The 17922-nt window shown below is 34.5% G+C and overlaps 1 protein-coding gene across 1 annotated transcript in view; it reads right to left on the reverse strand.

Annotated features, from left to right (window-relative positions):
• LOC105218931 (MOXD1 homolog 2) overlaps positions 1-17600 on the reverse strand; it is a 167761-nt gene extending 150161 nt beyond the window's left edge. The window contains exon 1 of the mRNA XM_054228397.1: positions 15994-17600. The gene's annotated coding sequence lies outside the window, so the exon portion shown is untranslated. The remainder of the gene's footprint in view (positions 1-15993) is intronic.
• Between the last annotated feature and the right edge of the window lie 322 nt (positions 17601-17922).

The following is a 17922-nucleotide window of genomic DNA, read 5'->3' on the forward strand; positions in this document are numbered from 1 at the left end:
GGAATTACCGATATTTTCGGTGAAAAATTACTTTATCTACTGGGTTCCTCGTGTTCAATATCCGGGGCCTTGAAAATATTATATACCGAATTTTATATAAATTGTAAATCTAAATATTTTTAAAGCGGATTGAATAGTACACAAATTTGTTACCGTTAGATTTACCCGAAAACGGGAAGAAAAACAAGTAAAGAAGGGATAAGTTCGATTGTGACCGAACACTTTATACTCTCGCAATTTATTTATTTAATTTTATTAATATAACACACAATTCGGCATATATATGGTAAAAAGTCAATTGAAAGTTTATTTTTGGCACGGATACATATTATTAGAAGATTATTATTACCTACAAATTTCTTCAGAATATCTGAGAGACATACATATGTGTATTTTCGGTAAAAAAAATTAGAAGTACTGAAGTCCTCATGTTCGATATATGGGGCCTTGAAAGACTATGGTCCGATTTCGACGATTTTTATAAAAAGGGTGCGACACCATAAATGCAGTATTTATGCAAACTTCATATCCGATATCTTCACTAGAACTTACTGTATATATTGTAAAGTACAATTCAGAACGACTTCAATGTTCTGGTATATAGGAAGTGGGTGTGGTTGTGAAGCGATTTGGCCTAATTTCACGACATATCATCAGAATGCAAGGAAAATAGTACAACCCAAATTTAACTGAAATTGGTCGAGTAGTTTCTTAGGTATGGTTTTTAACCCATACGTGGGTGGAGGCACGCCTATTCAAAATGTTGTATACCAATTTGAATGCAGCCCTTCTCTACCATTTTTATAATGATGGTGTTCTTCCTTACTTAATTAAACCATTTTTAGTAGTTTTCAACATAACATTTGTATGGAAGGTAGGCGGGGTTATTATCCGATTTCCCCCATTTTTGGATTGCATAAGAGAGTTTAAGAAAACGACTACTGAGAGTTTGGTTGATATAGCTCTAGTAGTTTACGAGATAAGTACAAAAAACTTAGTAGGGGTCGGGGTCACGCCCATTTCTCCCAAAAAATTACATCCAAATATGCCTTTTCATAGTGCGATCCTTTGTACCAAATTTTACTTTTATAGCTTTAACTAAGCCATACATTATGACTGTTTATGAGTTAATAGTATCGTTGAACATTGTATGAAAAACTGGGGTTACGGTTTGTTTTATAGCGATTTCTTTTCTCGCTGAAAACACTGCCTTTTTATTTTTTATATTTCAATATAGAATACATGCTGCATTACCTCTTTCAATGTGTTCCATTTTTTACATGATAAAAGAACAAAAAATGTCTTCCTGTCAAATCTCTCTCACAACTAGAAAACACGAGTACAGGAAAACGCTATTAGTTGTATTTTCAGACCATGAATGTTGAAAAGAGATTTATGCATAAACTTTTTTTTGCTCTCTATACATAAATTTTTTAATCTTTAACCTTTTACTATTTTATCTTTTGAGCGTTCATATGTATGTGTGTATGTATTTATGCTTAATTATAATAATATCCCTTTTAATATAAATCATAATTTTATCTAACAGTTACTTGACATTGGACTACTAAAATAATACTGTAAAAAATTCCACGTATCTTTTTTTCGATTTTTCATATCACAAGTCTGCGTTCACCAAGTCATTGTATTAAGCGATAATAGGATTTCGAATAGAAAAATATTAGGTTACGATTGCAGTAATCGGATGTATGGACACAACGTATTTGCATAGGTTTCTGCATAATTTCCGATTTGGAAGTCAGCACAAAAGTTCAATATTTTCGCATTCCTGTGAAAAGACAGTTAATGGACAAATGTACTATACATACAATAAGAAGGTGCGAATGGAGCTTGTTGATTGCTTCTTATTACGCTCAACTACGCCGCACCACATGCTGATGTTATGCAGGTATCCGCGGTTTTGAAAATAATCGGAACGTTGGAATGGCATCGTAGAAGGATGCCTGCAGACATCGTTAAGTCATTCCAGTACAATCGATTCCCAACCGAGACACATAGCTCAAGTACAAAGTTACTGACAACGCATGCTGTGGCTCAAAGCGAACGAAGTTGCAAATGCGAACATGGCCACTGCTGTGCCGGCAATGCAGTTAGGCGACGGTGGAAGTGAAGATGAAAGAATAATGAGGGTGGCAGTGCTGTACAAAAGGGAACGAGAAATATGAACAAGATACTCGTAGGCCAACGAAATCAAAATTGCGAACAGAAAAAGTGGTTATCGCCTGACAAAAAGAGGTTAGTACTTGCTGCCTGATCGTTTAACAAGCTGCGCATTCACGCCAAGAAGCCGCGACACAGCAGAAACACCGTGTTGGCGTTATATGAGCAGTAATACTCGTTTGGGTACAAGTAACATACTATAACTATGCAGCGTGTAGATGTGTACAGTTTGTGGACACCCGTAAATCATATATTAAGGAAGACAAAGGGGCCAACAGTCTGCCAGCCTGTTGGAATAGCACCCGGCAAACACGACGAGTGTACATCTCGAAGAAGACAATAGTGGTGAATTGCTGCCAGAAGGCAATGAAAGGCTTATGTACCTTTACTAGCAAGTAGGTATACAAACAACCGTACACATTTGAATGTGTGATTGAGCTATGGTAACAAGCGAAAAAGCGGTGAAGAAGGCGAAATGTGTGAATTGTAAAAAACGTGACACGCTCATATCGCTTGCCTCACATCTCGAAATATTATAATAAATATAATGCAGAAGGTGCTGAACAATTTCATCACGATGGTTTACAATGGTATTGCGGCGCAATCGTAAGTTGCGAAGTCGGCGAACTGCCAAAGCATGGAGTTGCTGTGAATCAAGGCGTCTGCTTTGGTGCGATATGTATGAATACATGCGGCAACACTGCGCTTGACGTATTGCCCAATTCGATCGCACAATGTATAACTTTGTTAATTTTGTTGCTCTGACCTTTTCGCTTCCAGCTTCAGCACCATCACAATTTCCGACGATTGTGTTTTCTTTGTGGCATTTTGCAAATATCATCAGCGTGATGTAGTTTTTTAAGTTGACTATATTCCATCATGGCCTGCAGATAAACAAAGCAGCAAAAGAGCAAACGGTTGAATGAAACAGTTAAAAATGTTCGGTTCGGTTGTAGCCATCGATGTCGAGGTTTGTAGGCGCACGTGTTTACGTACATACATACATACGTACGTCCACTTTATGTGCATAATAAATATACGAGAAAATACTATATATGAACCTACGAAAATGATGATGCATATGTATGACCTCGCAACGTACTGTATTTTACTACTTCTATCTGAAATTTGGCTCTCCCACACTTTTATATTAAATCTAATCGACATTAAATATTAAATTTTAAATAATAAATAAAATAAATGAATTAGTAATTTTAACGTAACGCTGGCATATATAATAGTAATATGCGTTAAAATAATTTTCATCACATATGTAAACAAATAAGCATTTCCATATGCATAAATAGCTGTATGTAGGTACATAAGACATATAATACTACAGTGGAACTTCTCTAACTCGAATCACCATAATCCACAAAAAAACTTCGAGTTATAGAATTTTCATTAAAACATATAAATTTTCAAAAAGCTGTAAAATATAGATTTATACACTGTTTTATTTATTGACTTCCCATAAAGTTTTATGTACATACATGCATTAAAATATGTATTCTGTAATTTTGTTTGTTGCACTTTGCTATTGTATGGCTCTCGACGTCTATATCCATGCCTTTGTTAGATGATTTATGCTTGATTATCCATATGTGTAATATTACATTTTTCATTTTCCTCCTTACAATATAGAGGCACTCTTTTAAAATTCTGCCTCGATAGTAAAATTTTAAATTTTGACCAAAAATTCGAGTAAGGGAAGGAAATTTGTATGAAATATGGCTTCTAAACGCTATTGCCAATTCAAGTGTTCGAGTTATGGAGATCTTCGAGTTATAAGAAGTTCGAGTAATGGAAGTTCCACTGTATATACAAAATATTCTTATTCATATACAAATGTATGGGTATAAGATAGTCGTGCAATACGCCAGAAGACAAACGTGTCTCCCAAAAACGTCAAGTAAAATTTTCATCAAAGTGTCTTGAGCTCTTAACATCTAATACGTCGGTTAATTCTTTCATTGTCGTCTTTTAATTAATAGTATATGGGGGCTGAGGTAATTCCTGAACCGATTTCATCAAGACTATACGTTCACTTAATTTTGCTAAGATATCTCACATATTAACCAATATATATAATATATGCGGAATAAAGCCCACCGTATTTTTAAAAAACCTATAATTAGGTATATGGGAGCTAACAGATGTTATGACCCGATTTTAATAATTTTTGGAACAGAGACACACTATTAGAAGAAAACAATATCCTCTGGATTAAATTAAATTATCTGAGAGAATTACCCATATTTATACTCTCGCAACAAAAGTTGCTGAAGAGAGTATTATAGTTTTGTTCACATAACGGTTGTTTGTAACACCTAAAACTAAAAGAGTTAGATATAGAGTCATATATACCAAAGTGATCAGGGTGACGAGTAGATTTGAAATCCGGATGTCTGTCCGCCTGTCCGTCTGTGCAAGATGTAACTTCAGTAAACATTAAGATATCTTGACAAAACTTGGCACAAATATTCCTTGGCACCATAAGAAGATCAAGTTCGAATGGGCAGAATCGGACCATTGCCACGCCCACAAAATGGCGAAAACCAAAAACACATAAAGTGTCATAACTAAGCCATAAATGAAGATATAAAAATTTGGAATAAAGGATTGCACTAGGAGGGGGCATATTTGGATGTAATTTTTTTGGGGAAGTGGGCGTGGCCCCGCCCACAAATCGGTTATTTGTATTTAACTCGCAAACTAATAAAGCTATATAAACCAAACTTTCTGCAGTCGGTTTTCTTACATACCCCACCACACATCATGAAAATAGTTGAAATCGGATAATAACCACGTCCACCTCCCATACAAAGGTTAAGTTGAAAATTACTAAAAGTGGGTTAACTAACTAACGAAAAACGTCAGAAACACTAAATTTTGCAGAAGAAATAGCAGAAGAGAGCTGTACTCAGATTTTTTTACAAAATGGAAAATGAGCGTGGCATCGCCCACTTATGGGTCAAAAACCATATCTCTACTACTCGACCGATTCGAATGAAATTCGGTATATAATATTTTCTTGACACCCTGATAACACGGACAAAAAATGGGCGAAATCGGTTCACAACCACTACTACTTTCCTTATAACTCAATTTTGAAATCCATCTTATTCCTTCACTTTATAATGTAAACATAAGGAACCAATGAAGATTGCGGAATAAAACTTTACACAATTAGTACATATCATCTCTGGCTTCACTTGTGAAAAAATTGTCGAAAACGGACCATAACTTTTCAAGGCCCCAGATATCGAACATGTTGAACTCAGCGCCTAAGGATACATTTTTTATCCGTGTTATCAGTCATGATTAGGGATGGCAACGATTAATCATTTGATTAAATTAATCGATTATTTTCATTCAATTTACGATTTAATTGCATCGAAACACCTTTTCTAATTACTCGACTATTACTCGAGTAATTGCAAAATAATCGCAAACAGCATTTTGAAATTTAATACATTTTATATTCATCTAAGTTAGCTACAAGGGTCGAAATTGCAAACGGCGTAAACATAGTTAAATTCTAATATATCAACGTAGTTTAATATCAACAAATGAATGTCTGGTAACACTGCATTTACAGTTAAGTCAAACGCATTTTACGTTCAGTTGTTTGAAGAGCAATGGCGCCAGTTAAAAGCGAAGTGTGGACATTTTTTTAATAAAATAAGCAATAACTACATTAAATGTCAACTTTGCTGCAAAAATTTTAAATTTTCTAATAACACTTCAAATATGTTGCAGCATTTAAAATTAAAGCATGCAACTGTAGCCTGCAAATTGGTGGTAAGTCGGAGCAATCGGTATTACATTTTGAATTTCTTCTACTTATATATAAATATATGTGTACAAATTAGACTCTGCAATCTTGGAGTAAAGACAATGTTTCCCTAAGTGATGATGACACTGACACCATTTTGTGCACAACGGGACAACGATTTTACATCTCCACAAGATGAATTGAGCTTTTATTTGAATTGTCAGGTATTAGAACTAAGTCGAAACACTATTTATGCTTGGGAAGAAATGAAAACCGTTTACCCAAACTGTACGGACTTTCAAAAAAGTATTGTCATCTACTTGGTACCTCAGTACCAGCTGAGCGGCTTTTCTCAAAAGCGGGTGCAACTGCGACCGAAAAACGCAATCGTTTGACAACAAAAAGTTTATCAAAATTGCTTTTTCTTCAAACTTGGTTGAACAGACTTCTAAATTTTCTGAATATATTCAATGAATATATTTTCCTTTATGCTAAAACAAATGAATTTTTAATATGATGTTTTAATTTTATTTCCGTTTTTGTTTTTATGTATATACCAACACAATTTGAATGTCTGAAATAAGAATGTAGTCTCCAATGTTTTATTGGTTTTATTTTTACGCAAAGTTGCAAACATTGGAATTAATCGATTAATCGATTTTTTTACATTAATTGCAGTTAATTGCAATTATTTTTTTATATCTTGCAATTAATCATTTGATTATTTAATCGATTAAAAAAAAATTTTGCCATCCCTAGTCATGATATGTCAAGAAAATATTATATACCGAATTTCATTGAAATCTGTCGTGTAGTTCCTGAGATATGGTTTTTGACCCATAAGTGGGCGATGCCGCGCCCATTTTTCATTTTGTAAAAAAAAATTAGTTTTTCTAACGTTTTTCGTTAGTGAGTTAACACACTTTTAGTAATTTTCAACCTAAACCCAACGTAAGAGAACCGACTGCAGAAAGTTTGGTTTATAGAAAGTTTACTTTTATAACTTTATTAATGGCTTAGTTATGACACTTTTTTGTTTTCGGTTTTCGGTAGGCGTCCGATTTTGCCCATTTTCGAAAGCAACCCTCTCACGGTCCCAAGTAACATATGTACCAAGTTTAGTTAAGATATCTTATTTTTTACGGACGGACAGACAGACATTCGGATTTTGATTCGTCTCGTCACCCTGATCATTTTGATATATTACCCTATATCTAACTCGTTTAGTTTTATGAGATAAAAACAACCGTTATGTGAACAAAACTATAAAACTCTCTTAGCAACTTTTGTTGCGAGAGTATAAAAAGAGTATAATTTGGAGAATCTTAAAACTGCATTAACAAAAATTCGAAGTACTTCTGATGTGAAGATTATTATTTTTCCTGTTATTATACCTACAGATATTAATAAGGAATTAAGCGATATGGACGGGCCTAGTTCGAAGGTTCGAAAAGTTATTAACAAATGGTAATAATCTGTGTTAAAAAATGTGAATACTGAAAAATATGTTTTTTTTAATAAATTGTTTGGAACTAATAATAAATATATCTAAGGTTTTAAAACATGTTTCTAACGCTACCTTTAACACGTAATGAGTATGTCAAAGCTTCAAAAACATTTCCAGTTTCTACTCTGGAATAGTTTATACCCTGCCTCCAACTGACATAAAGTTTGAACCTGTACTGAAATATGCAACATATTGGTATGAGATAGCAAATTTTTTAGTTAAGCCCTAATTATTATAAGTATACAGAAATTGTTCTAATACGTTTTTTTGCATCGATTTATAACTTTATATAAATAAAAAAAAGCATGTGGTCTGTATACAAATTATATATGTATATATCGTACATAATGTTTCATACATAATTTTCTTTAGTGAGGATTTCCCTTTAGCTTCGTCAGAATAAAAAGAAGAGAATAGATCGACTCACATATTGTGCATGGCCAATATACTTTGTAGTTAGTACGAGCAATTAGTTACTTGTGAATACTTTGAATTCTGTCAATTTCATGCTAAAGTATGTATGTATATAGTATGGTTTAGCGGCATATCGCGCGCCAACTGCTTGAGGAATCTTAAAATTTTAGCTGTTGTGCAGTCGATGTATTTTATGCACACGCACCAAAACCTCAAGAGGAAAAATTCAAAAAATTCCCATAGCGGAATTTAATGCAACCGGTTCAAGTATAATTTTGATTTTTTGTCACGTCCCTCAACATATGGAAATATTATTTGTAAATACTTTTATGTTCGGTACGTGACCAACCACACACCACACGCTAGATTTGGACAGCGGGCGTTAGTATTGCTGAAGGCTATATGACCCTTTTAATGACGAGAACGTTTTACTGGCTCAATGAAATTCAACGAACCGTCAATGTTGCCCACTTTATTAACTATAGGTGGGAGGTGGTATGGTCGCTGGTGCCGATGACTGCAACGAGGAACAATACGGAATCTGATGCACAAAGAAAGGGTATTTTTTAAATATTTAATACGAGAATTCCGTGAATTTTAAGCTTGAACTGTGACATTTACCAAACGTTTGGTTCCTAAATAAATAAATACTGGTAGGTAATGCAAACTCTTCACAAGGTATGTATATTGAAATGTTTACCGTTTAATCGAGCATTGCATTGAGTGGTGCTAGTGATCTTTAAATATTCATATCATGAAGAGTTATTTACAATCGATTTAAAGTCATAAAATAAATTCGTAATGTTTTCCGTTATAGCTTTTGATGTCAAGTGTTTTTCCTATACGTAATTCCATCAACCTAATGGAATTCAGCAAATATAAGTAAAAGTTTAAGATGTTTTGGAATTATTTGGCATTCACACAATTTTTATAATTCCATAAATTCTCAGAATTATCAGAACCATGATAGAAACAAAAAATCGGTTACTGCAGTAAAACCTCAAACCCGACAAAAGACGAACACAAAAACTTCGAAAATAACGGAAAATATCATACGAATATGGAAAACATTTCCGTAGTTGAAAAATTCGTGTTCGAACTCTTTAATGCCAAATGGTTCTTAATATAATTGCAGTGGTCACAAACAAATTTATTTGGTGACATAAAGATTATTGTAAGCCATGAAACTTCGGAAAGCGCATTCTTCAGCAAACATTGTCAAATGATTTTCTAGTGCGTTTCCTACAAGCATATTTTCTTCACAAAATATATCTGTAGGGCGTTATACAGTATATTTTTCTTCTTTAGGTGGTCTCATTTGCTGTTATATTTATATAAGCAGCAACGCTTTACGCCCGAGGAATAAAATGTTCAACCAACACGAAAGTGTATTCATTGTTCTAGCATTTCCGCCCTTTCTCATATAAATATATCCTCTTTCTCCACTAAAAAGTTTCCAAGTTTTCTATTGTTATTATGTTTATTTAAGTGCGCACGTTCATCTGTAGCTGCGTTGAATTAGCAAACAAATAGCAATCGAATCCAACAAACTAACGAAATCCGGAAGAGATTCTGATTCTGAACCCGACGCAAAAGCAGCTGGAAGCTTAAATAAACATCCAATAAAACTACTAAGCTATATGCATACTTATATACGTTCATGCATATATGAAGTACGCTTCAATAATGATATTGATTTTAATCAACCATGAATCTTTTCGTCCTCACTCTGCTGACATTTGCCTTCATTGGTGTATTGTACGAGTACATCTGTACGTCTATGTATTTATATTCCCTATAGGAAATGAGAGTGTTGTGTTGGAGCAATCTTTTGAAACATCTTTAATTTTTAACCGAAACTCCAATAGACAAACACTGAAAGCTTAAAAAGTAATGTTCGCCAGCGACACAAGTTCTTGTTGGATAAGTAAGGAAGGGCTAAATTTATTGGTGATTGAACATTTTATATTTTCGCATTTCATAAGGCTCTCTTATACACGACATGTTGCGAGAATACTAAAATGAAACTTACTGAAGTTATGGAACATCTTTGCAAAAATTATTTTCCAAGACAAGCAGATTATTTTAAAATAATAGTAAAATATGTTTTATAAAAAAAATTGTTTATTGTTAAGAGATAAAAAAAATTCAAAAAATATATGACAATAACCGTAACCGATATACATATTTATCTGCCCAACTCACTTCAGCAACATTGTTCTCACTAATTTTTGAGATCGAATTCTTTTTTCTATGCATCTATCCCCAACCTGTACCATTTTATTTATGCCTTTGTGCAGAGTTTTCACTTATGGCACAAAATTTTGGCTCACAATATTCGTTGGGGCTAACTGTTAACAATTTCGCATTTGCCAAGTTTTAAGCGAAAGTCATTTTCTGTTCCATTTATTTTTCTTTCTGCGTGGTGTTTAACAGAAATCGCCAAAGTTGGACATATAACTTTGTTTTGATTTATTGCTTCTAAGCAAAATACTTTCTTGGGTGCTTGTAAGTGTATTTGTATTTTAATAAGCTGAAGAAATTTAAACCAATTTAGATGTTTACACATTTTTGTATGATTACACTAAAAAATATTGATTAGTTAAAACCTGTTCTTACTTAAACAAAGATTATTAGGGTAAAAAACATCTTTTGTTGTCTAAATATTGCCTGAACAATTGCAAAGTATACAGGTTGCGCGCCCCTCTCTATAAACACTCTAATATGGTGTTTACCAACTACTACTCGTAAACAATTTATAATTGTAGTTTGACATCTATAAATACACCCATGTACGAGCCAATGTACCTAATTCAAAGTGTACAAAAAGGTTTTATTGTGAACCAAGAATGGATCACATTTAACAACTGGGCAATTTATATACTCGTATATCTACTTGTAAATATGTTCATACATACATTGGTTATAGATTCATATGATAGAAATGTGCATATGTGTGTAATGAAATGAGCACACACGGGATTATTACGGTCCTTCATATGTAAATGAGAGATAAACATCCATAGTCAACCGTACGTAATTTTTGTCAAATATTGTGCATATTTATATACAGTGTTGGCAAAAATAATAGAAACACTTTCGTTGCTCATTTCTATTTTTTTTTTTTTTTTTTTTGTTTACACAAGTGCTATATTGATTTTAGGCCAGGTTCTTCACATTAATCTTTGGTAATGGGGCCATTTTGAGGCATGTTTGAGGTAATTATTCTGCATGAAGTCCTTTTCTTTCTCAGAGTATGGTAGCATCTCCAACTGGATGTTAACGTATTTTTGGAGACCTCTGTTCTTTTTTTTCCTGCTGGACACTGATGCCTACAATGCATTCACGATAAAAAAAGACAAACGACGGAATGGTGCTCGCTTCCTGTACCGTTGCTTCCTTATTTCCCTTATTGTTACTTACTTGAAAATACATAATTTAAACCTCTATTTACGAATTTAACTGAAAATCAGTAAAATATTCATTGAATTGTAGCTTGTTTCTATTTATGTAAATATATTTCACTTGAACACTCATAAGAACGCCGAATACAGTAAACAGAAAAAGCGAAATCGATTATAAAAGGAGAGCAATAATAATTTTCGTACATAATTAACAAATTAGTTTCAAATGCAGGAATAGATGTTGTTTCTATTATTACTGCCACCACTGTATAAAACCATTGTGTAAATACATATATGCGTGAACATATGTAAATAGTATGTACGCAAATTTTATGGGAATACTCGCTAGGAAATATTATAGAAACAGCATTGCGATGCCACTGGTAATCTCCACGCTTTATGGCTGAGGTCTGTATTTGGTTTCCTTGTTGCTTTTGGATGCCACAAATATGCATGCTGCGCGTCTGTGCGTATGTTTTATGCCAAAAGCGCCTCAATCGGTTGTGCCGGTAATTTATGCTTAAGTTAAAGTCCTTGAATAAATACATGGAAAATCCTTTGAAATTGAAATTGAATATGCCTTTTGTGGTCGTAGTACGGTTAAGAACGAGACTATGCAAAGTAAAGACATGCGGTGTAAAGTAAAATGCTGTATTACGGTGAATGATGAAGTGAAGCGCCATGTATCGTCCAAAGAAAGGGGTTGGGCCTACACCGACGTGTGGTAAATGAAATTGCCATTCAAAAGCACTTTGGGAAAATTAAATTAATACTCATACATGAGAATGAAGAAGCTTTTACGGATTTCATTTCATTTATTTAGTATAAATATTCAATTTAATTCAATTCAGAATCCCTTTTACTATATACGAGTACCTCATAGTCACATATCATATGTATTGGATGCACATTCCATACTTCAATATTAGTACACAAGTACGTACGTATGAATACGTACAACTGCAATAATATAACATGTGTTTATCGATAATTTCAATGATGAGCATGTTTGCACGTATGCACCGATATGCTTGTGATATTTCATATTTACATATTTTAATTAATATCCATTGTAATATTTAAATACTGGTTATACAAGGTTAATCTGTTCATCGTCAAGAGCCAAGAGAAGTTTTGGAAATCAATTAGCAGAATGAAGTCATTAAAAAGGAAATTGGCACCACAACAGTTAGAAATTTTAACACAAGAAATTTATGATGAAACTCACGTGAAATTGCTGAATAAATACAAATATTGGTTGCATATTGGTATAGCGAAAATCATATTAAGTAAAAAATATGTACTTCATAACTGGAATATGTACGAAAACTGCAATACAGGATCTTAAGTTTGTGCAGTAGAATCGCTATTGTCCGAACATCGATTATCCGATTATCAGAACGGCAACGAGAGAGAAGAGAATGATGTACCATCTCACACAGAAGATCTGGCGAAAACAAAGTCCAAACAAATAGAAGAAAATCCATATATCTATGAATGTAGGTATTCTGACTTGATAAAATGCAAAGATTTTTCTGTCAGTTAAATCTCGACGAGGCAATTCATCAGATACCAATGCGTAAATAATATTAATATTTGCACTGTACCGATTTTTTCCTCTCAATTAAATGCATACTAAAATCAGAGTTCTGAATGATGCCTTTTACTACTTTTAAGCTGTGCTTGCAAATAAATTTACAAAAATAAAATAAAACAAAATCGCATACCTAATTATATTTTCCATTACATTCGGATTCTGTGAGCCTTTTCAAAACACATAAAATAACAAAATGAATAGCGTCTATATTGTAATAAAAGCCGGTTTAGACTAAACCTACTAAACATTTATCATTGATCCACTTATCACTTCGTTATGCTGAAAGTCCATTTCACAAAAATTATGCCTTAATAACAATTGAAATTGTTTTTAGATATGAAGAAAGAATACATTAATATATGTACGTTTGTATGTGTCTATAAATGAGATTAACTATCTATATTTGCATATATACATGTATGCATATTGAAATAATAATGAATTGTGCTTTACATGCCAGACTAGCCACAATTATGCCATCCATAGACAACTTGTATTAGCAAAACTTATAGCAAAAGCAAATACTGAGTACAGGAGAGTGCACTGCCAAAATTTTTGTTAGTTTAATTAAATAATTTTATGAAAAAATATGTACTAGTAAATCCAATTATTTTTCATGTAATTTACATCTACAAATTTGAAGACAGAACTCCCCGATCTTTTAGAGATATTATGAAATTCATATATAATCATATCATATTAAAGGTGACGTAACGTTAATCGATAAAAACTAAATTACTTCGAATTGCTACCACACACATCGTATTCTTCGGCGACTTTTTCCTGTCCTCATATATGCATGTATGTATTAAGAAATTTGTCGCTGGAAAATAATAGAACGATTAAGAGATTTTCAAGTCTGAAGCCTGTTTTGATAAGGTCGGTATCTGCATCGATGGCAACTGTAATATTTAAAAACTTACTCGAACTTTGATAAAAAAAATTTATATTTTTTAAACGATGCGAAAATGTTGGCCCACCTGCTGTGAATCTCATTACAACAACCTAAAAATGGTTACACATTTGGGAACCAGTGATAATTCGTCACAATTCATGCAACACACTTCGCATTTCATTTTCCGAAGTATTCTTTCACTCGATACAATTTTTACTGAGCTTTTGTTGTTTGACAGAATGCTGCATTTACCACACATGTGTATAGCATATGCATATAAAGGGATTTTCAATAAGAGCGCAACAAATTTTTTTTTAAATAAAACAAAAACGGAATTCAATGAGATCATTATTCCTGTGAAAGTACACTGTATGCCATTATGTATGGAACTCGATTTCTTTTGCATGGCCATCAGGGGCACGTTTACAGAAGCCCAGACGCTAAACCCAGTTTTCGTGAGATAACACGTTCACCAAACTTGGTTTTCAATAAATCGATTTTGGCATTCGTTGTATGGCTTGTGGCGGCGTCCTGTTGGAACCACATATTGTCCAAGCTCATATCATCAGACAGTACGATTATGACGACCCTAAATTGGACGTAGCACTCTTAAGGTCGAGGCCACTGACTCAGAATTTCGGTAGTAAATTGTAATAATTTCGACACGTTGTTGGATCGTATATCTTTCAATAATGAAATGGCAAATATTACTGAAGATAAATGTCAAAAGAACGAGAAAAAATATGACATAGTTTGCTGTCCCTATCGTTCTACTTTTGTAGCGTCCCTATTGTGACAGCCGGCACGACACTGTCAATGTTACATTTTACTCAGAAGATAAAGTATTAGCTGTACACACCTAAATTTTGCCCAGCGCCTCCAAGTGCACCAACGGCTTACTTATGTACATATGTATGTATGTATGTATTCAGTAACAATTGCTAAACATGAGTTAAAATGGAAGCGTGAAAGCAGCAGGCTAGTTAGTTTTTGATACAAAGTAATGTAGGGTTAGTTGAAATTGTTTTTATAAAAAAAATATTTTTTTTCACTTTTTTAATATACATACACAAACGTCTTAAGAAATTCATACATATTTACGAAGCTGTCAGATCTAAGGAATTATAATTTGGGAATGTATTATATGAAATAGGCATTTAAGGTTTTTGAAGTAGCTAAATCGGTCCCGCAAAACTAATACGGCTGTGTAAGTTGACGTTGAGCAACACCAAAATCTCCGTCATGATTGGGAAAGACCTCTCCGAGCCGTTCGATACCAAACGAGGTTTCAGACAAGGTGACTCACTATCGTGCGACTTCTTTAACTTGATGTTGGAAAAAATAATACGAGTTGCAGAGCTAAATAGAGAAGGTACAATCTTCTACAAGAGTGTACAGCTGCTGGCGTACGCCGATGATATTGATATCATCGGAAGCAACAACCGCGCCGTTTGTTCTGGGAACCAGTATCAACAACACCAACAATGTCAGCCTCGAAATCCAGCGCAGAATAACTCTTGCCAACAGCTGCAACTTTGGACTGAGTAGGCAATTGAACAGTAAAATCCTCTCTCGACGAACCAAAATCAAGCTCTACAAGTCGCTTATCATTCCCGTCCTGCTTTATGGTGCAGAAGCTTGGACGATGTCAACATCAGATGAGACGACACTAGGAGTTTTCGAGAGGAAAATTTTGCGCAAGATTTACGGACCTCAGAACATTGGTAACGGCGAATACCGCAGACGATGGAACGATGAGCTGTACGAGTTATACGACGACATTGACATAGTTGGTCATGTTGTCCGAATGGACGAAAACACTCCAGCTCTGAATGTGTTCGATGCAGTACCCACCGGAGGAAGCCGAGGAATGGGAAGGCCTCCACTCCGTTGGAGGGACCAGGTGGAGAGCGACCTGGTTACACTTGGCGCCGAACTGCGAAGGAAAGAGAGGAGTGGCGCGCTCTCATCGATTCGGCTATAACCGGCTAAACGGTTGAACGCCAATCGCATACATACATACAAATCGGCCGTAGCTCTAGTTACTGAAGGATGAAAATTTTTGTAAGTGTCTATTTTTTGATGCATTGAGTTCTGTTTGTGTGAATGATGCGTATATGTAAGTAGGCTTGTAGAAGTTTGAATGTGTATACTCATGTATAGTAGGTAGCAAGAGTTGATTTTGCCCGACGTAAACAATTGAGGTCGTCTACTTACCTTACAAATTGAAAGTCGAAAAGATAATTTTTTGCAGTTTTCTCTACACAGTTGGTCTTTTTATGCTAATGCTTTCAGTTGTCCAGTTGCCACTGGTGATTTTGAAAAGCGTATATGTATGTGGCTCTTTGCAATGCAATGGTGAATGCATCCCCTTAACGTCAAGGAGAATGGGCTGCCAACAGCGATAGCTTTCCCAGTTGGATAGTTTGCATTCGGCAGTGATGACAATGAAAACGATGTTCCTATAACGGTATAACGGCGATCGGAATGATGGAAGCTAATTAGGAATGCAAGTAGTTGTACTTCAGCAACAGCCGTCTATCCCTTCGCACTTCAATGTATTTATCGTAATCCTCGTTAAGCCAAATAACGCAAGTGAATATCACAATTCTAGAAGATGACCCAAAAACACTACACTGTACACAAAACACTTTCAATGTGTGGGCATATGAAAGTGATATGTTCATGCAAAAATTAAAAACACAATCCAAAGAAATGATAAAAACACGGACGAATACTCGCGAAAAATTGCGCTTGATAAGGAATAAGCTCCGGTAGTTATGAACGAACGCTCGAATAAACGTATTTGCAAAGTTTAGGGTTTCGAACCAAACGCTTTTAAAGTACTTTGAAAGTCTTTTTAAAGCATGCTAGATGCACTCAGATTCATATCAATTATGCACTTAAAACAGATATATTTTTTTTTATGTTAAACTACATGCCTTTACTTTTCTAATGACACGAACAAATAAATAGCAATGCATACACATATACACAAATGTTATATTTATGTATATTTCGTAATATAAACGATAAGTTCAACAACATTTTTCATAACATACACACAAAGTTGTATGGTCTACGAAGTTACGAAGTTGTGTATATATATATACATATACACATTTAACTTGTGACTGACAAGCCAAGTGATCGGGAAGAAGAAACAACTCCCACAAATGAAATTATTTTAATGAATTCGTGTGCTGATCAATCAATATTTTCATATATTCATACAAATATGGAAACAGTTAACGATATGAATGGGGTCCGGTGGCACGTTATACCACCCACGTCGTTGCGACCGGCGTTTTAGAGATGTTAGAGCTTTAAAACATATTTGACACCGTACATTTCTAATAGCTTACAATGCCGCGTATAATTGTTGTAGTAATTTTTTGTTAAGGTGTCTGTTTTTTTGGGAATCCCCTCTTCTTTTGTTTTCTTTCAGCTTGTCTTATTTGACAGCCGCTGGCGCAAAAAAACCGCAGCGAATAACGCAGCGCGAGAACCGAGAACCCGTTTCCGGCACTAACCATTCAATGCGTAACTTGTTACTGAATAATTTGCTGTTAGAGGTACCTGTATTAGGTCACCTCTGTGCCAGTTCACAATTATATTACTGCTGCTCTTCAATGTTCCAATTCCGTGTCGTCAATACAATAAATTCACCCCTCGCTTTTTGACAACAACGTAGCCACATCACATTTACACTTTCACATGCGGCAACTACAGCTCCCACAGCTCCACAACATCAATATTACAACAAACAGTGACACCCACAGAGTTCAACTTGCCGTCTGCCATCGTCCGTTTGGTTCGCAGTGAGTGTGTTTTGTCAGTCATTCAGGTACTAAGCGAAATTTGTTATGATGAATTCTCCGTTCTCACTCGCATCTCTTCAAGTATATTGATATACATATCTATATGTGTACACATATTTCTGCTCACTGGTGTGGCATTTGCCTATATTTTAAGCTACAAAGTTACATATACAATAACTTCCGTCGATTTGACTGTGCGCACAAGTGCATTTCTGACGAAGTCTGATGCACCCCGTTGTAATAAAAAAATTCAAGAGAGTGAGAATTGAAAATGAACCGGAATGTTGCTGGCGTTTCAATTCCGCTACATACCCAATATTATTAA

This window comes from Zeugodacus cucurbitae, chromosome 4 (assembly GCF_028554725.1).
Source record: "Zeugodacus cucurbitae isolate PBARC_wt_2022May chromosome 4, idZeuCucr1.2, whole genome shotgun sequence".
Classification (NCBI taxonomy): Eukaryota; Metazoa; Arthropoda; class Insecta; order Diptera; family Tephritidae; genus Zeugodacus; species Zeugodacus cucurbitae.